Consider the following 21,950-nt stretch of genomic DNA (forward strand, 5'->3'; position numbering starts at 1 on the left):
TGGGAATCCGGTTTCAAGTAAGCATCTGTATGGGTAGCTTTCCTGTAGACAGAGTGGCTCATTGAACCATCATGTCTCCTTTTAATTAAGACATCCAGAAAGGGTAGTTTGCCATCTTTTTCGACCTCCATGGTAAATCTGATGGCTGGGTGTATGGAATTGATGTGACCGCAGCTCTTTCGCCAGCATTGCCTCTTAATACCTCTCACACCACGGTTAATGGTATGGTTTACAACATGGAGTATACTAGGGCTTCGCAGCTGTCTCTCTCCCCCTCCTCTGTTCCGACCATGGACGAACTCGTCCGTCTGAACGGGGCCCGTAGCTATCCGTGGTACGGAAATTTGAGGGTAAGAATCCACCCATTTTTTCGCCATATAGCATTGTCATATATAACGACTTATGGTTGGTAGCTTAGCTGATTGGAGAATATAGAGTTTATTGATAACATGAAGGTAATTTATATTTTAGTTTTTATTGGTTCACTATATAGTACTGTGAATAGCTCAGATGTGTAGTCATTTCTGTGACCAGTTACTAGCAAATCACCCAGTTATTTCAATGCTAAATTCGCCTAGTTATTTCAATGCTAAATTCTCCTGTTTGATTTGTACTAAGTGCCTCGGTGAATGTGTATGCTCTGACTTCAACGTAACTATTTCTGTAGCAGTTACAAGCGAATCACTCAGCCATTTCAATGCTAAATTCTATGCTAATCCCATTATCAAGGGGTGCCTCTGCGGATGTGTATGCCTTAATTTAGCTATTTCAATGCTAAATTCTATGCTAATTCCTTTTAACAATGGGTGCCTCTGCGGATGTGTATGCTTTAACTTTTAACATAGCTATTTCTGTGACCAGTCACAAGCTAATCATTCAGCCATTTCAATGCAAAATTTTATGCTAATTCCTTCGTCAAGGCTCTTTGTTCCTCTCACACAGCTTAAAAAGCCGTGATCTGAACGTGGCTCTCTCACTCCAGCGCTGTCCTACCAGACAGTCTCGCTCCCTTCACCTGATGAAGGCCGCTTGTGTTGTGGCCGAAACGTCGTGAGAATATTATTGTGTTATTTTATTTTATCAATTTATTATTTTATTCTCATTCTACGTGACTTTACCGAAAGAACCAAAGAAGATGAATCATTGCAGTCACGAAAGCTTTAAATCGAAATTTAACCGCCTCTACGGGGAGGGATTCCACACATCCTTAAGATCATTCAACAGACTTCGGGATAAGAAGGCTCAACTAATCGAGTCTCTCACCTTTCTGAAGAGATGCCGCGACTCTAAGGTAATACCAACCGCATTTACACTAACCTCTGCTGTTGCAACTTCTCTCAATGCAAAACGAATTCTAGCTAGAACTAGCTTCGCTCTTATCTCGGAAAAAATCAGACTTACACGCACCGAACTCGATCAGTTAGACAAGACACTCTACAAATCACACTTAAAATTGACAGCAACAATGTCTACATCGGATTGGGAACATGTAGACAATATGACTACCTCTTCGGCTGCCACTATGTCGAACAAATGTAGGGACAATTTGATTTCCAAATTCAATCACCTCTCCAGCAAAAAATCGGATCCACACACCGAAAAGATAGACGTCAACAAAGTCGTAATTAATCGCAGTAACAGTTCCATTTCTGATGGTCTGAAATCCGTTTTAGCTAAAGGTCTAAACTTTGCTGTCACACCGAGACACTTACCGGTTAATGATATCATTGCCAATGTCGACGTTGCACTCAAGGGCTTGAGTCACATCTCTGCAGACGTAGCAAGATCTGAAATCGCTGCAACCCTCAAAAACGCTAAGTTGCCACCTAGCAACATCAGCAAAGACGAACGTTTTGAATTATCTCAATTAAAAAAGAGGGATGATATTGTCGTTCTCTCAGCCGACAAAGGCAATGCCACTGTCATCATGGACAAAACAGAATATAACAACAAAATTCAAGAACTACTCAACGATGGCAGCTATACAAAAATAAAAAGAGACCCCACCAACAGCCTGGTCACCAAAACGAACAAAATTATCTCTGATTCAACAGCATTAATTGATGAGAACAAACAGTTCTTGTTGAAACCCTCTGCTGCCAGACCACCAAGATTATATGGCCTTCCAAAGATACACAAAGAAGATACACCCCTTCGTCCCATCGTCTCTACTATCAGCTCCCCCACCTACAAACTGGCACGTTTTCTGGCTGATATACTGCGACCTTTCACTGGAAAAACCACCTCTGCGGTACTAAATTCTACTCACCTGGTATCGACATTCAAAGACATTTCCCTGTCCCCAAACGACCTGCTTGTCAGTTTTGATGTGGTGTCCTTGTTCACCAAAGTCCCGGTACCTGACACCATCGCTATCATTGAAGACCTGGTTCATCAAGGACTGCATACTGATGTACCCCCCCTGGTGAGACATTGCTTAACCAACACATACTTCACCTGGAATGGAACTTTCTACAAACAAACTGAGGGCACCCCAATGGGCTCCCCCCTATCTCCGGTTGTAGCCAACGTATTCATGGAAAAATTTGAAACTGACGCCATCCAGACTGCCACTCTACGCCCGACCTTATGGAAGAGGTACGTTGATGACACCTTTGTCATCTGGCCACATGGCCAGCCTGCTCTAGACCAATTCCGCGACCACATCAATTCCATACACCCAGCCATCAGATTTACCATGGAGGTCGAAAAAGATGGCAAACTACCCTTTCTGGATGTCTTAATTAAAAGGAGACATGATGGTTCAATGAGCCACTCTGTCTACAGGAAAGCTACCCATACAGATGCTTACTTGAAACCGGATTCCCACCACCATCCATCCCAGAAGAACTGCCTCATCAAGACTCTATACCATAGAGCCCAATGCATTTCCGACCAGGAACACATTACCAGTGAACTCAAGCACGTACACCAGGCTCTCAGGGCTAATGGCTACTCCGACTACACAATCCGCAAAGCCATCACTCCAGTCATGAAGAAGGATCCTCTTGTGGAGCCACTCAAAACCATCACCTTACCCTACATTGCAGGGGTCACTAAAAAGATCTCCAAAATCCTGAATAAACACAAGATCCAGGTCTGATTCAACACAGTACACAAAATCCGTGATTTAGTTCCATCTGTAAAAGATGCTCTTCCAGACATACAGTACCCGGGCGTTTACAAACTAAAGTGCCTCTGTGGTAGTAGCTACATTGGAGAAACCAAAAGACATATCTCGGACCGCATCCGCGAACATAAAGCAGACTTGAAACACGGTAAGACGAACTCCTCTGCCGTGGCAGATCACTGTTACAATTCAGTGGGCTCACATGACATTGACTTCTCCAAGACGGAGGTTCTTTGCAAACCAACTGGCTACCATGAGAGATTCGTTCATGAGGCCATTCACATATACAAGCACAGAGACAATTTCAACCGAGAAGATGGATTCAGGCTTAGTAACCACTGGAAAGATGTGTTAAATCATTTCTGTTCTTAATTAATTGTAATTTTACGATGACCTTCAGACCGCAGCTCTTTCGCCAGCATTGCCTCTTAATACCTCTCACACCACGGTTAATGGTATGGTTTACAACATGGAGTATACTAGGGCTTCGCAGCTGTCTCTCTCCCCCTCCTCTGTTCCGACCATGGACGAACTCGTCCGTCTGAACGGGGCCCGTAGCTATCCGTGGTACGGAAATTTGAGGGTAAGAATCCACCCATTTTTTCGCCATATAGCATTGTGATATATAACGACTTATGGTTGGTAGCTTAGCTGATTGGAGAATATAGAGTTTATTGATAACATGAAGGTAATTTATATTTTAGTTTTTATTGGTTCACTATATAGTACTGTGAATAGCTCAGATGTGTAGTCATTTCTGTGACCAGTCACTAGCAAATCACCCAGTTATTTCAATGCTAAATTCGCCTAGTTATTTCAATGCTAAATTCTCCTGTTTGATTTGTACTAAGTGCCTCGGTGAATGTGTATGCTCTGACTTCAACGTAACTATTTCTGTAGCAGTTACAAGCGAATCACTCAGCCATTTCAATGCTAAATTCTATGCTAATCCCATTATCAAGGGGTGCCTCTGCGGATGTGTATGCCTTAATTTAGCTATTTCAATGCTAAATTCTATGCTAATTCCTTTTAACAATGGGTGCCTCTGCGGATGTGTATGCTTTAACTTTTAACATAGCTATTTCTGTGACCAGTCACAAGCTAATCATTCAGCCATTTCAATGCAAAATTTTATGCTAATTCCTTCGTCAAGGCTCTGTTCCTCTCACACAGCTTAAAAAGCCGTGATCTGAACGTGGCTCTCTCACTCCAGCGCTGTCCTACCAGACAGTCTCGCTCCCTTCACCTGATGAAGGCCGCTTGTGTTGTGGCCGAAACGTCGTGAGAATATTATTGTGTTATTTTATTTTATCAATTTATTATTTTATTCTCATTCTACGTGACTTTACCGAAAGAACCAAAGAAGATGAATCATTGCAGTCACGAAAGCTTTAAATCGAAATATTTGAATTCCATTTGTTTGGGCGTCAGGGTGGTGCAGTGGTCACGCCCGTGCATGGCATCTTCTGAAGGAGTGCCTGGCTTAGCTTTCCTAATTCTGGTCCCTTTCTCTGCAAGGGTTTACTCCCATAGCAAAACAACAACAAAAAATACACTGTAACTGGTACTAGTCAAACATCTGGGATTGTTTTTGTTATGCTGCCTTGCCCAAAATGGCATTTGGTGATAAAAAAAATTTGGCAGGAATTGATGCACTAATGCAATTTGAACTCTTATATATTTTTATTTCATGACTTGCTTAGCGTTCATATTCTTGGTTCTTTCCGTAAAGTCACGTAAATAGAAAGCAAGAAATAAAATTCAAATTAAATAAAAAAATCAATAAAAAAACAAATAAAAAATAAATTGAAAATAATAAAAGCAAAAAACCCAGGACGTTTCAATCGCAACACAAGCAGTCCTTATTTTATTGTTTTTGTTTGGTGTTTACGTGACTTTACCGAAAGAACCAAGAATATGAATTCCTGCAGTCACGAAAGTTAAGTCAAAATTTGCTTCGCGTTCCTTTACTTTGCCCTCCTATCTGTTTGTATTGTTGTTTGTTGTTGTAACTTTCTGACTCGCCCCGACTGGACATCTGTGAAAAAGAGCTTAATAGCTCATCAGATTCGTCCAGCCTAATTAAATATTCTGATTCGGACATTAACTGACCCAGTTTTCGCGTGGAGATCACGGCCAGGATGTGGAACAAAGGGACCCCCGGTCACACTCACGTGGAATGCCTAGGGCATTGCACAGCATTTAAATGGACTAGTTTTGTGAGATTGAGTGGTGGCTTAGGGAAGGCCTTTATTCAACAATGTATATCATGGCCGATTAGAATTTTTATAGTCATACACCATAGCCCACGATTTCCTGCACCGTTCATTCACTTGAGGAGACTGCGCATGGTGGAGATGGATGACCCTCGGTATCCTGTCCCAAAGTGATTCCAGTGGTTCAGGTAGTGGAAGAGTTGCTAGAGCTTCTGGTTCTTGCCGAAGCCTTGTGACTTTGGGATGAGAGCGTGGTAGGATGAGTGAAGCGTAGAGCTAAAGCTCCTGGAACATCCTGTACCCAAACAACACCAAACATTCAAAATCTTACAATGCTGCTGTTCCAGCACGAACAACATAACAATGAACAACATATTCTTAGTTTTTTCGGTAAAGTCACATTGAAGAGAAACAACAAAATAATAAAATATATATAAAACAATAAAAAAATTCTCACGACGTTTCGACCATAACTCAAACGGTCGTCTTCAGAACAAAATTCTACTCACCTGGTATCGACAATCAAGGGTATTTCCCTGTCCCCAGACGACCTGCTTGTCAGTTTTGATGTAGTTTCCTTATTCACCAAGGTTCCTGTACCTGACACCATTGCAATCATTGAAGACTTAGTTCATCAAGGACTAAACACTGAGGTACCCCCCCTGGTGAGACATTGTTTAACCAATACATACTGCACTTGGAATGGAACTTTCTACAAACAGAGGGCACCCCAATGGGCTCCCCCCTTTCTCCAGTTATAGCTAACATTTTCATGGAGAAATTTGAGACTGACGCCATCCAGACTGCCACTCTGCGCCCAACCTTATGGAAGAGGTACGTGGATGACACTTTTGTCATCTGGCCACATGGCCGGCCTGCTCTAGACCAATTCTTCGACCACATCAATTCCATACACCCAGCCATCAGATTTACCATGGAAGTCGAAATAGATGGCAAGATACCTTTTTTGGATGTCCTAATTAAAAAGAGACCTGATGGTTCAATGAGCCACTCTGTCTACAGGAAAGCTACCCATACGGATGCTTATCTGAAACCGGATTCCCACCACCATCCATCACAGAAGAATTCTCTCATCAAGACTCTGTATCATAGAGCCCAATGCATATCCGACCAGGAACACATAAGCAGTGAACTCAAGCACGTACACCAAGCTCTTAGGGCTAATGGTTACTCCGACTATACAATCCGCAAAGCTATCACTCAAACCATGAAGAAGAACCCTCTTGAGGAGCCTTTCAAAACCATCACTTTACCCTACATTGCTGGGATCACAAAAAAGATCTCCAAAATATTGAATAAACACAAGATCCAGGTCCGTTTCAACACATTACATAAAATCCGTGATCTGGTTCCGTCTGTAAAAGATGTGATTCCGGACATACAATACCCTGGTGTCTACAAACTAAGTTGCCTCTGTGGTAGTAGTTACATTGAAGAAACCAAACGCCATGTCTCGGACCGCATTCGTGAACACAAAGCAGACCTTAAACACGGTAGGACCAACACCTCGGCCGTGGCAGATCATTGTTATAATTCAGTAGGCTCACATGACATTGACTTTTCCAAGACAGAGGTTCTTTGTAAGCCATCTGGCTTCCATGAGAGATTCGTTCATGAGGCTATCCACATATACAAGCACAGAGACAATTTCAACCGAGAAGATGGATTCTATCTTAGCAATCATTGGAAAGATTTGATAAACCATTTCAGGTCTTAATTGATTGTTCACGCTTACAGTGGCTTTCAGACAGCAAACATTATACAAAATTTCGTCTCCCCCCTCCTCTTTTCAGAATATAGATGGACTAGTCCTGGGTAAACTGCCAAATCGTTGCGCGTGGCGCTAACGGTTTTTATAAATAAATAAATGCGCCGTTTAAAAATTAATTTATGCGAACCAACACACCTGAAGACGACCGTTTGAGTTATGGTCGAAACGTCGTGAGAATTTTTTGTTGTTTTATATATATTTTATTATTTTGTTGTTTCTCTTCAACGTGACTTTACCGAAAAAACTAAGAATATGAATTACTGCAGTCACGAAAGCTTTAAAATCAAAATGAACATTTTCACAAATTCAACGTAATGCAGGTAATTGAGTGGCTCGAGGTTAATTTCAATGTCAGAGCACCGAGCCAATGCCATTGAGGTCCTCCGTTCAAAATTCAGTGAGCCATCTATCAACAAACGTTCCTGCGAATTGAGGGCAGGAATGCTGTGCTCTCAACTTGGTCACCAATGGCTGCTCAGTAAACATAATGTCAAATGTGTTTTTGTTCACTGAAGCATATCCCAGCTCTGAGGGTTTGAATTATATTTGACGTGTAATGAATTATCTTCAGCTTGGATTCCTGGTAAAGCACATCAGTGGCAACTTGTCTCTGAACCAGGGGTTCCTTGTTCGACAAACTGTGTTTCTGGAACTTTCAAGCATCCTCAAGTGCCGTGGATAAGTAAGAGTTTTATCGTTCCACTATTGTTTTGTGCACCGTATCAGCTTTAACAGGATTTGCCCAAAAAGCCTTAGCAAGGAAGGATGAGTCTTTGTAAGTTAGCAAATATAGAGGGTGGAGACCTCAGCATGTAGAGATCTCAACCACAACTCTACCTGGTCTCTGTTATTTATTTAATGAGCCAGCCCTTGCCACAGAGGTTATACGAATGAACCTTGCATGCCACAGACAGGGCAGTGAACGGCAGTTGCTGCTATTGTTTTGGTTGTTTGTAGCTTTTTTTACCCAGCGATGGCAAGCTCGTACTCCGAGTGCCTATAGAAGGAGGCTGGGTCAAAGATCACGGGCCCTTCATGAATCTCTGCAGCGTTCCCAGTCCATAGGTCACCGTGGAGCAGTGCCGGAACCACCTCTACATCCCGGAAAAAAATCCCCCAACCGAAGCTGCACACCACGCAAAAACAACACCACTTTATTCATGATAACGTTGTTTTCGAGTTAGATCGCATAAATTTACAAGCGTCGTACACCCACTCCAATTGCCATTAGGCAATTGCCAAAAGTCAGAACGCTTCTGGCAATTGCTTGATGATGCTGGTTGTAATCACCAGCGAAAGGTCGTACTCGTTTGAATATGTTCTGCGTTTCCTCTCTAACACACCAGAGTGCCGAAGCAATAACATAAATGGCACGTTCTGTTCATGTCAGAAACATTACTAATGGGCTGTGTTGGGTGGATGTGGGTGTACGACGCATTTACACTGACACGATCTAAGCCAAAAAAAACTTTATCATGAATAATATTGGTCGCGAAAGCCTGCGTGTGAAACACCACTTTACCTTTAAAGTCACCTCGAAAACCCACTGCGATCAAATGGGTTTCCCATATGGCTGTGCAAATGATGAGCTACACTGCTGCATGTATTAACTCTTTCCTGCTCCGAGATGACTGCAAGTTGCGGGGTGCATCCCGTTCACCGCTGAATCTCGTGTACGCCATCGGAACGTAATAGGAAGTAAATATTAAAAAACTTTATTAGTACCGAGGATCCCACAAGGCCGTGCGGGAAGGTGTGTAGCACAGTTTGGTACCAGCTATAACAGAGTGCTGTCCTGTCGCTACGGTGCTCTGTGGCAAGTACAATGTCTTTAAAAACAACGGCGCTATGCCTCTCTAAATAAAATTACCGCTGAACCGCTTGCGCGTCCCGAGATTCGGTGAACGAGACCCATCCTGAAATGAGCAGTCGTCTCGGAACAGGAAAGGGTTAAGGGCGAGAGTGAAACAGCTTACGAACCTGAAGCCGAGACCAGAGCTCGCGGGTTTCCCGTTCACCGTAGTCCTTCTCTATCATGTCCAGCTGAAGCTGCAGTCGCTGCCGTGAGAAGAACGTCACCCAGTCCTCCTGCCACTCATTCAGCTGGTGGCATAAATATAGTTGTATTACGGACATTTAGAAACATAAGCAAATAATACCTACTTTATTTGGCCAATCCTTGACCTAAAACAGGGATATTCACTCATTTTCGGAGGGGGGCCACTTTCGCGAATAAGACATTATCAGTGAAAGAGCCACCTCACATTTAAAACCATTGGGGGGTTTGACAGCATGATGGGGTGTTTTCACTTGTGTGTATTGTCGGGGACTGCACGTCAGGGGTCGCAGTAAAAAGGACACCAGGGACTGCCACCGGCCCGCGGGCCTTGCAATGAAGAACACGGACTTAAGATGTCACCCAGCAACGTTGAAATTTACGTACAAATGGCTGGGTAATTCTTAAGACATAATTCGACACTCATGTTATGTACCGATTATCATGGTGTAGTCTTTGAACATCTCATTTCAGCCACCAATTGATATCCTCATAAAAAATACAACAGCATTGATCCTAACGATAGGTTCTGCACTTAATTCCCACACCTCCGTTTAGCACGGTTGGCTATGTACGGTGGAAAGGAAGTTCAACATATATTCATACAAGTCTGTCAAACCCGGCTGAGTGTAATTGGTAATTAGCGAAAACATAACTGATTATGTGAACACTGGTTATGCAAGATCGATCTCTGAGGGAACTTGAGTGACATCTGGTGATGTCAGTTGTAACTGTGTGCCCTGTTATCAATGGTACAACTGTGTGCAATGGAAGAAAATATATGCATTTTTTTAATCAAATATATTGTTTTATAAATTTGTGTACTTATGCAAGATAAAATGTACGCCAATCTAGTTCTTCTTAAAATTTAACCTTAAACCAATGTTACCATCATCAGTGGTTAATAGACTATTACACAAAGGACTCTCATATTTCTACGATGTAATACTAATTAGACTGACATCTGAACAACAGCTGATTTCACCGCTCCATGATAAAACTAATTTAATCAAGTAAACATTATTGCCGTTCCTATAAAACTTTGGTCACCCAGGCTGTCCTTCAACAAAAGGGTACATTAAATCTATAATATAGTTTTTCTGGGTTAGATCGCATAAAAATAAATGAGCCGTTAAACCCACCACCACCTAACAGCCAATTAGTAAGGTTGTCACGTAAACGGAACATGCCAATCCGCTACTTGTACAGCAAACAGAAGTGTTGGAGAGAAAATCCACAACATTTACAATCTGAGTATGACGTTTCGCCAGTAATTACAACTATCATCATTAGGTGGACAGCCAAATTCGTAGAGAAATCCTCCTGTTTCATTCCTTGGAGGGATAGATGTGATTACGTCACTTGTGAGCCCTTCACGAATTGGAATGTTCTGTTTATGTGACAAACCTTACGAATTGGCTGTGTCGGTGGCGGGTATAACGACAAATTTATATTTCAACGATCCAACCCAAAAAAACCGATATTATGGATATTGGCCGCGAAAGCCTACGTGTTAAACGGGTATATTAAAATTTAAATGGGCTACAACCAGTTTCATGACTTTAAAGCGGAGATCACATGTGGGATGTAACCACAGCATATAGCCGTATGAAACCCACATACTCTACATCCTCCTGCCCAGGGTCCATACCTGTTGGGAGAAATTCAAGACTGAAATTTGTATCAAAATCTGTAAAGCACATGAGAACCTTAATTTAGCAGTCTCAAACTGACTGGGACCCCTGTCATGACGGAGCAGCTGAACATTGCACAAAATCATCAACCCATATACAGATATATACCAAGGGTGACCAACTTTCCTGACCCTACCAGCAGCATACCATAATCTTCAGATGGCCGCGGGAGCCACAAGAGATAAAGATTAGCCATACAGAAGTTGACTCGTGTCGACTGGCTGTGGAATTTTGAGTTTAGAAATCTCAGTGCCCTGGGAGTACTCATGGCCTGCCTCCGATACCAGATTGTTCTCACTTCATATAAAGTTAAATTGAAGAGTTACAAATTAGCAGCGCCTCTGCAGAGCCACACTTGAACTGCCCAGGAGCCACATGCAGATGCCGAGCGATGGTCTGGCCAACCATGGTATTTTCTGTACATTATAGACTTGTAAATCTAGCGTATATACAAAATTAGCTGAAAACATTTATTTGAGCATTTACTCTATTGCCCTTTAATGAATGAATAGCAAAACTACATGAACTCTCTCCTAAAGCCTTCTTTTGGCTAGCAGACCTTGACATTTATCTCCTGAACATATTGCGATTATATTCTTGGTTCTTTCGGCAAAGTCACGTAGAAGGGAAATAATACAAATAAAACATAATATAATAAAATTCTCACGACATTTCGGCCACAACGCAAGCAGCCGTCCTCAGGTGAAGAAACAGAGCTGTCGGAAAGACACCGTCTTAATGAACACTGCCCAGTGTTCACTGCCCAGTGTTCATTAAGACGCTGTCTTTCCGACAGCTCTGTTTCTTCATCTGAGGACGTCTGCTTGTGTTGTGGCCGAAACTTCGTGAAAATTTTATTATATAATGTTTTATTTGTATTATTTTATTATTTCCCTTCCACGTGACTTTACCGAAAGAACCAAGAATATGAATTCCTGCAGTCACGAAAGCTTTAAATCGAAAAATATTGCGATTAGCAAAAATATAAAGGGACGCAATGTTGAATTCTCTAAGTCTCCTTTGCAGAAGAGTTTGCCCTGATGGACTTTCATATATTACCCAACATAATTCATATAAAAGTACATTTCACACACATGAACAATACAGTTCCCTTCATCACAAAGATGGCTAAAACAAAGAGATGAATGTGATTAGGTGTGGAAAATCATGACCGCTGGCTCACTGGTTGTGTTCATGTATGAAATAATGACAGCATGTGTGTATCTCATTCACTAGCTCAATCGCTTGATTTTTACGATTAATAAACAGCTGTATGAAATGTGTGTTTGTTTACACACAAATCGCCTGTTAACACATATTCATTAGATCCCATTGGCATGCCTACTCTCAGTGCGAAGGAATGTCAACATAATACATAGTTGACATGATGCTAGGGTTGGATCGGTGGGCCTAGTTTTCCACATGTTTTACAATTTCATGATTCAATACCGATAGTTTTCTCTTCCTTGTGAAGCCTCTCTCCAATCTTCTGTTGTGAAGGTGCATTTCAGCCAGATGCTGCCCCAACAAGCCTGAGCCCCTGTCAGAGTGTACAACACAATAGACCTGTCAAAGAAAACATTAACTTTATCATGTCAACAAACCCCAAGTAATAATTCATATGCAAACTAAACTACATCATATTTGTCCAGGTGGTCTGTGGCCGAGAACCTCGCTTGAAAATACGAATATATCAGTTCACATTCTGGTTTGGGTGACTCAAAACAATATTCTTCTGGGGTTTATACAATGAGTGTTACTTCCTGGGAAGTCAATCCTATGTAGACTATAAATGAAACCATTTTTTATTTTACCAGAGCTATTTTTCAGAACCGACCTGGCCACAAATGATAGCCTAACGAAGTGGCTTATCACAGGGAAATTTATAGCAGCCAAATGCTCAAAATACTCATGTTTCTAAATGTGCAGGGAAAAACTGGAGAAACCGGAGAAAAATCTGCACGACCACGGGGAGAACATGCAAACTTCAAATATACAGCAGGCGTCAAGGTCGGGATCGAACCTACGAAGTCCAATATACCAGGCGAGGCAGTTAACATCTCCTAGCCACCATGGCGCCCCATTCTCTGACTTATCCACCCACCCACCGACTCGTAAAGCCACCCACCCACTCACTCACCGTGCCACGTACTGAATCTCTAAACCAACAACTCAACCACCCACCCACTCATCCAACCTCTCACTTACTAAACCAGCCACTCACCAACCCACCGACCCACTCATCCACCTATTCACTTAAAATAGTTCAACTACAATTGAATTATTTAAAATTCACCAGGTAAGGCCCACTGAGCTATATAGATCCTTGTCGGAAACGACGTGGCAAACAAATGATAGCTCAAAGAAGTGGCTTATCACGTGGACATTTATAGCAGCCAAAGCCTCTAAATGTATATTTCTAAATATGCATGAAAAACTCGGAGGTCCCAGAGAAAAATCCATGCAACCACATGGAGAACATGCAAACTCCAAATATACAGGCGTCACAATCGGGATCGAACCCACAATGTCTTATACAAATGGCGAGGGAGTTAACATTCCGCTACCCTGGCGCTCCACTCTGACTCAGCCTCCCACCCACCCACTCAAACACCCAGCCAAGCACTCATGAACCCAATCACCGTGGCACCCACTCAATCGCGAAACCCACTCACTCATCAACACACCCAGCCACTCGCTTAACCACTTACCTACGAACCCACCTGCATACCCCCCACTCACTAACTCAACGACCCACTCACTCAACACTCCACTAACCCACCCAATCACCTATTCATGCCCCAAATCACACACTGACCCATTCACCCACTTAATCTATAACTCATGCACTCACCCACCTACCTGCTCACCAGCCACTTATCTACTCACCCACCCACTCATCCTGCCACCTACTCAACCTCTAACCCACCCACGCACCGAACTACCCACCTACCCAATCACCCATCCAATAAACTACAACTAAACTATTTTGTATTTTACCAGGTAAGCCCCACAGAGCTATATAAAACATTTTAGAAGTGATCTGGTTACAACTGATACGTGAACGAAGTGGCTTATCAAGCTGACATTTCTTCTAAACAAATCTTGACTCTAAATGCGGAGGGATAAATCTGGAGGACCCGGAGAAAGATCTACGAGGACACAGGCAAAACATTAAAACTCATAATATACAGGCAGCAGGGTCAGAATCGAATACACGATTTCCTGTATACTCAGTGAGGTAGTTAATATCTCACCATAGTGGCACCCCGCTCTCTGACCCACTCACCCAATTACACACTAACTCACCCACTCAACCTCCCACATTAACTTACCCACCCACCAGTCACTCCCCCATTCACCCAACCACCCCCTCACTCACCCAACCACGCACCAACTCACCTACCCACTAACTCACCCACCCATCTTCTCCCGCACTCAGCCAGCCACCCGCTCAATCACGTGCCGACTAACTTACTCACACACTCACCGACCAATACACCCATTCACTTACCCACCCACAATCTCACTAGCCAAGCCAACCACCCAGCCCCTCACTCACCCACTTATTCAATCACTCACTACCCCACACACTCACCCAACCACTTGCTCACTTACCCATACGCTAACCCAACCACTCACTCACCGAATCACCCACCCACTAACTCATCAAAATTAATTCTCAACCACTCACCCAACCACCCACGCAATCTCATACCCACTAACTCACTCACCTACCCATTTATGCACTCACGCACCCACTTACTCACTCACTCACGCACCCACCAACCAACCCACCTACCCATCTCTTCACTCACTCACCCACCCACACAGTCAATCACTCACCTACATACCTACCCACTAATACTCACCCACTCATCCAACAACGAACTCACCAACCCACCCGCCGACTCACTCACTCAGGTACTAACCCACTCAACTTCTAACCCACACACTAACCACCTAACCACCTACCCACACACTCACTCACTCACCCACACACTCACTCACTCATCCACCCACCCAAACATCCACTCACCCACCCACTAATTCACCCACCCACTCACTCCCTCATCCATCCACTCACCTACTCGCCCATCCACTCACTTACTCAATGAGCCACTCACCTTCTCACCCAGTACTTACACATCAACTGACCCTGCCACCCACTCAATTTCTAACCCACCCACTCACCCAACCAGCTGCCCACTCCCTCAGCCACTCACCTACTTACCCACCCCACTTACACATCCACTTACCCTGCAATCCACTCAATTTCTAATCCCCCACTCACCCAACCACCCGCCCACTCATCTACTCACCCATTACCACGGAATTATTCACCCACCCATCAGTCAACCACCCAATAATTCAACCACTCACAAACTAAATCGCCTATTAATTAAACCACCCACTACCTCAACCACCCACTAACTTAACCACAGAGCCACTCACCCACTCAGCAAGCCATCCACTACTATATCTCTAACCCAATATCTCACTCACCCACCGCCCACTCACCTACACACGTATGCACTCACTCACACGCCACTCACTCACCTACACACTAAATTATGTTTATTTTACCAGGTTAGGCCCAATGAGCTACATAGCTCGTTTTCAAAACAACCTTCACCACAAATAAACCGACCATTAAAATTATAAACTGATCATTTCTTTGTCAGTGGGCAAACGTATAAAATCAGCAGAGGATCAAATACTTTTTTCCCTCACTGTACATTGCGGGGGTCACAAAAATATCTCCAAAATCCTGAATAAACACAAGATCCAGGTCCGATTCAACACAGTACAAAAAATCCGTGATCTGGTTCCATCTGTAAAGGATGTGGTTCCAGACATACAGTACCTGGGCTTTTACAAACTAAAGTGCCTCTGTGGTAGCAGCTACATTGGATAAACCATACGACATATATTGGACCCCATCCGCGAACATAAAGCAGACTTGAAACACGGTAGGACGAACTCCTCTGCCGTGGCAGATCACTGTTATAATTCAGTGAGCTCACATGACATTGACTTCTCCAAGACAGAGGTTCGTTGCAAGCCAACCAGCTACCATGAGAGATTCGTTCATGAGGCCATCCACATATACAAGCACAGAGACAATTTCAACCGAGAAGATGGATTCTGGCTTAGTAACCATTGGAAAGATGTTTTAAACCATTTCGGTTCTTAATTGATTGTATTTTATGGTGATTTTCAGACCGCAGCCCTTTCGCTGGCACTGCCTCTTAATACTTCTCACACCACGGTCAATGGTATGGTTTACAACATGTAGTATAATAATTAATAGTATAACATTGTAATGTTTAACATAACTCATAAGGCAATATATAGCATCGTAATTGCATAATGAATATACATCAGTGTGGTATATAGTTGGGTTCATAGAATAAGACATAGTGTAATATCACAAGTCTAATAGTTTATAATCTAAAGTATAGGGTAGTGTAAAGTAACGCATTGTATAATTCAAAAGTGGAATTTGTCTATGATGTGATGTTATACCATGTAGTTTAGATTGGAAAGTATAATATTGTATTATATAGTAGTCCAGTTTACAGCATAGTCATAAGGCAACTCAGGACACAACAGCACACCTTGGCTGTTGCACTTGCCCCTTTTCTTGTTTCCTCTCTGCCTGTGTTCCCAGCCCCCTCCCTCCTCCTCTCCGGAGGTGATGCAGGTAACATGCAAATTCATATTTTAACTCCGCCCACACAGCTTAATAGACGCGGTCCTTGCATGTCAGCGTTCATTCAAGCTGTCTTCCGGACAAACCTGTCTCTTCACTTGAAGAAGGCCACTTGTGTTTTGGCCAAAACGTCGTGATAATTTTATCGTCTTATTTTATTTTATTATTTTATTCCCATTCTACGTGACTTTACCGAAAGAACCAAGAAGATGAATCCTTGCAGTCATGAAAGCTTTAAACTGAAATTTACTTTTTATTTCACCAGGCAAGGCCCATTAAGCTATATAGATCCTTTTCAGAATAGACCTGGCTACAAATGATAGATATACGAGTGGCTTATCACAGATACATTTATTGCAGCCAAATCCTCTAAACGCATGTTGCTTCTAAATGCAGAGGGAAAACCCTGAGGATCTAGAACAAAATCCAGGCGACCACGGGTGAGAACTTGCAAACTCCAAATATACAGGCGACAGGGTCGGGATCGAATCTACCACCTCCTGTATACAAGGCAAAATAGTGAACATCTCACCACCTTGGCGCCTCACTCTCTGACTCAACCATCCACTCACTTACACGCTAACTTACCCACTCAATTTCCCATGTTAAATTTCGATTTAAAGCTTTCGTGACTGCAATGATTCATCTTCTTTGGTTCTTTCGGTAAAGTCACGTAGAATGAGAATAAAATAATAAATTGATAAAATAAAATAACATAACACAATAATATTCTCACGACGTTTCGGCCACAACACAAGCGGCCTTCATCAGGTGAAGGGACGAGACTGTCTGGTAGGACAGCGCCACTCCAGCGCTGTCCTACCAGACAGTCTCGTCCCTTCACCTGATGAAGGCCGCTTGTGTTGTGGCCGAAACGTCGTGAGAATATTATTGTGTTATGTTATTTTATTTTATCAATTTATTATTTTATTCTCATTCTACGTGACTTTACCGAAAGAACCAAAGAAGATTCCCATGTTAAATTACCCACCCAGCCGTCACTCACCCATTCACTCACTCACCCAACCCGTCACTCACCCCTCCGCTTACCCACCCACTCACTCATTAACTTTCCCACCTATCTTCTCAACCACTCACCCAGCATCCCACTCAATCTCATACCAAACTAATCTACACACACACACCCACATACCCACTCACTAACCCACTCACCCAGCCACCCACTCAATCTCGTACCCACCAATTCAATCACTCACCCCCCATCCAAGCATTCAATCACCCATTCACTCACCATTTAAATCTCCCACTCATCCAATTACCCTCCCACTCATCCAATCACCCACCCACTAACTCAAACATAAACATCTATTCACTCACCCAATCCTCCGCTCACCTACTCAATCACATAACCACCAACTCAATATCTAACTCAAACACTCACCAACGAACTCTCAACCTCCCACACTCATGCACTCACCCACCTAACCAGTAACTCAACCACACAAATCCACTTATTCACCCCTTTGCTCAGCCAATCAATCACACAACCACCCACTCAATCTATAACCCATCCACTCACTCAACGACCCATCTTCTCACCCACTCAGACAACCACCCACTCAACCACACACTAACTGATCAATCCACTCATTCACCCACCCACCAACTCACCCAACCTCTCACCTCCACCCACCCAACCACCCACTCTCACCCTACTACTCAATCACCCACTCAATTTACAAACTCAATCACCGACTCCATCACCCATCCACCCATATTGACCCACCCCCTAACTCACCCGGACACCCACTCAGCCACCCAATAATTCACCCACTCACTCACCCCAATTATCCAACAACCTACCCACTCAACTCCCCCACCCCTTCACTCATTCACACACCCACTTAACTTCCCACGCTCACCCACCCATACAACCATTAAATTACACATCCACTCACCCCCTCAACCTCCCACAATCATCCACTCACCCACCCACTAACTCATCCACACACACACTCACTAAACCACAAACACTCATTCACCTACCCCTCCGTTCAACCATTCAATCACACGATGATTGATTAAATCACTAACCCGCCACTCGCTCCCCCACTCACTCCCCCACCCACTTACGCACTCCCCAACCCACTCACGCACTCCCCAACCCACTCATCCTCTCACTTACCCAGCCATGCACGCACTCACTGACTCACCGAGCCATTTACACAATTAACAATGCACTTACCAAATCACCCACGCATCCACTCACCCACTCAAACTCCCCCACCCACTCACCATCCGTCTCACTCACCCACTCGACCCCCCTCACTCACCCACTCGACCTCCCACACTCACCCACCTACTCACCAACCCACTCTCTCATCCAACCATTCATTCACCCCCTCAACCTCCCACATTCACCCACTCGGCTACCTACCAACTAACTCAACCACATACACCCGCTCACTCAACATTACCCACTCACCCTCTACCCACGCAATCAATCAATGCCTCCTTCACTCACCCAACCTGTCGCTCACCCAACCCCTCAGCCACCTAATATGTCTCAAGCCTCGTGCAGTCCAAGCTCCAGGAGGGCCTCCTCGAACCCGCCGAGGTTGGGTCCCGTGTACGTGCCCTCGTGGCCCCGCACGCTCACGCGCACACGGGGTCGCGCGTTTGTTCTCGCCACGCGAACCTCGGCCGTTATCTCCCACCCGAGTCCCCGCCCACTGGGACCCCATTAGGGTCCCCGTCGGGGGGAACAATGAGGTGTCCATCCGCTGTGTCTCCTCCCCTCTCGACCCCGCTAGGACCCCCTGCGCCGCTCACGATATCCCCCCAGGAGGACCCTGTCCCTCCTGTTTCCATCTCGCGGGGTCGCCTCTCCGCACTCCCGCGCTTCAGCAGGCTCAGTGCTTGCACCACCATGCGGTGATCCTCAGAACCTGCGGGGGTGGACGAGGGTGGGGGGGATCATCATCGTCAGCAGCAGATGCAGCATCATTATTATTATAAGCAGCTACAGCAAGTCGCAGCATCATAATCATCATCTGAATTACCACCACCACTAGCAGGAGCACTATCATCACCATCTTCAACTTGCCAAGCCATCATCATTACATCATCACCAGATTAATAGTTCTCTACCATCACCATGCGTAGAGACATTATCATTATAATCACTATCTCCTGCATATCCTAATCTCAACATAATTATCGTTAACATTATAATCAAGATCATATCGATCAACGCACCGGTGTAAATTGTTCTAGTTGTATTCAATACAAATCAGTTAATATTTGCATCACTCGAACGTGCCACACCACTGCTCCACTCCCCGCTGCCCTTCTCCATCCTCCCCCTTGCTCCTTGGCCCCTTACCATCTGCCAACTGCCCCCTTGCTGCCCGGGCTCGTGGGTACCCTCTGAGGATTTGTATTCAGCTGTAATATCGAGGCTAGAATACATTTCCGCGTGATAAGCCACTTCGTTGAGTTATCATTTGTGATAGGCAGGTCGCTTCAGAGAAACATCTATATAGCTCAGTGAGCTTTACCGGGTAAAATACAAAATTGTTTAGTTTTTTTGTCTGATGGTAAGGTACCACGCAAACCACCACCATCATGACTGCTGTCAGGCTCCGTAGAGCAGGGTGCGTGTTTGTTGTCATCGTCTACAAGAGCTACACGTGGCAAACCGGGGGTGCTGTCGCATGGCTCGGCGATTGCGCATTTGCAGAATTAATCTGGCAAGGGTCACATGATCAGAAAAGGGGCAGTCCAGCAACATGAACCCTTGCACTGTGCCGCTCCCCACACCTGCAACCAACCAGCGTGGTGAAGTATGGTCAAATACACCGCAACGATCCGCTAGGTTGTGGCGGTCCCCATACAGCAGCGGAATCGTGAAAGGGCCATAGCGTGGTCGCACATCCATCGTCCCACGTGATACCACCTGCGGGGCACGCCTCGCAACGCTCAGGTGAGCGTTACCTGCACTCGCTTCCTGCCGGATAGCTTCAACCACCTGCCAGCCATCGTATCCCGAGGGGAGGTCGGGTCGCTTCATTTGCTCGTCGCTCCACAATTGGAAGTTCCTGGCAAAGGTGCGCGAGGTGGATGAGCTGGAGTCCTGTCTGTGAGCGTGTGGGTTTAGCACGCTGCGCTACAATGAATCCGGCGACCCGAGCTCGATTCCCGCTTACAGCCACCATCACCAGTGCGTCCTGGATCTCGAGAGGTCGGTTCAGCCTTAAATTAGTATCTGGTACGATGTGTACACATCGCAACTCGGGAGAAAAAGGCAGCTGAGGGTGGTCCCAGCCACCCACACAGAACATTTGTGAAACCCAGAGATTATGCGTGAAACACGTGCAGATCATTAGAAAAACAGGCAAATATCTTGTGTGATATCAAATATGGATCATGCGTAAAACACATACCGATCATACGCAAGAAACACACACTCAGGCAATGTATGAAAACACACTCATATGCTTCTGTAGGATACGTTGGTTCAGCAGATGTACAGGGTGATGGATTACAATGTTAAGTTTTTTTTTAAATGGCGATGAAGAATATTGTCCATTCATTTGCAGTCCAGCCGTACGCTCATTCATTCACGTGCTATCTTTTCGTCTATGCATCGGTCAATCCGCAAGTCAATTATGCAAGAGGACTCAGTCCCCCCCTGCCCCGCCCCCCTCTGCAAGTAGTAGCAGCTCCCTGCACCACCCAGCTAACCCCACACTGCATGCCGCGTTCTGCGCGATGCCTCAAGTTCAAGGTCGTGTGGGTGACACATTACCGTGGTGATTATTTGAAATGTAACTTTTTATTTTACCAGGTAAGTGAGCCATATAGCTCTTTTTAAGAAGCTATCTGGTCACAAATGTTAGTTTTAACGGAGTGGCTCATCTTGTGGAAATTTATAGCAGTAAAATACTCTAAACCAGGGGTCTCAACTCGCGGCCCGCAGGCCAATTGTGGCCCGCGGAACGATATTTTGTGGCCCACTATTTGGCATCAATTTTTTAATTTTTTTATTATTATATTTTTTCCCATAGCTCAGGCTCGTGACAGCTTCCGGTGTTTGTTGACAAGTTAGCCAACGCGAATTAGCAACGTTAGTCACTTGGTTGAAACGTGATTCCGGAGTGACACCAAGTGGAAGGAAAATATATCCTGTCACTCAGTGCAAGGTACAGAGGACTTAGGAAGTGGGCGGACTCAATAAGTGTAATCAGTCACCTAATAAAGACAACAGAGTGTTGCAATAGGAAAGGTCAAATAATTACATGGATAGCAAATAGCATGAGATGGGTGGCAAGAACAAAAGCCAAATGTTGGTTAGAACCTGAATATTATAAAGAAGTTATAGAT

The 21,950-nt window shown here is 44.3% G+C and overlaps 1 long non-coding RNA gene across 3 annotated transcripts in view; it reads right to left on the reverse strand.

Moving 5' to 3' along the window:
* The window catches only part of LOC142929246 (uncharacterized), a 38,358-nt gene that overhangs the window by 8,861 nt on the left and 7,547 nt on the right, over positions 1 to 21,950 (reverse strand). Inside the window, exons 2-6 of one of the 3 annotated variants that reach the window (XR_012945469.1) lie at positions 12,338 to 12,428; positions 9,119 to 9,241; positions 8,106 to 8,264; positions 5,856 to 5,946; positions 5,453 to 5,641 (exon numbers count right to left, since the gene is read on the reverse strand). This is a non-coding gene — a long non-coding RNA (uncharacterized LOC142929246). The remainder of the gene's footprint in view (positions 1 to 5,452; positions 5,642 to 5,855; positions 5,947 to 8,105; positions 8,265 to 9,118; positions 9,242 to 12,337; positions 12,429 to 21,950) is intronic. The other 2 variants (XR_012945467.1, XR_012945468.1) reach the window with 2 other exon arrangements.

The sequence above is a fragment of the Petromyzon marinus genome, chromosome 27, assembly GCF_048934315.1.
Source record: "Petromyzon marinus isolate PM22_M1 ecotype Great Lakes invasive population chromosome 27, UKy_Petmar_22M1.pri1.0, whole genome shotgun sequence".
Lineage (NCBI taxonomy): Eukaryota > Metazoa > Chordata > Hyperoartia > Petromyzontiformes > Petromyzontidae > Petromyzon > Petromyzon marinus.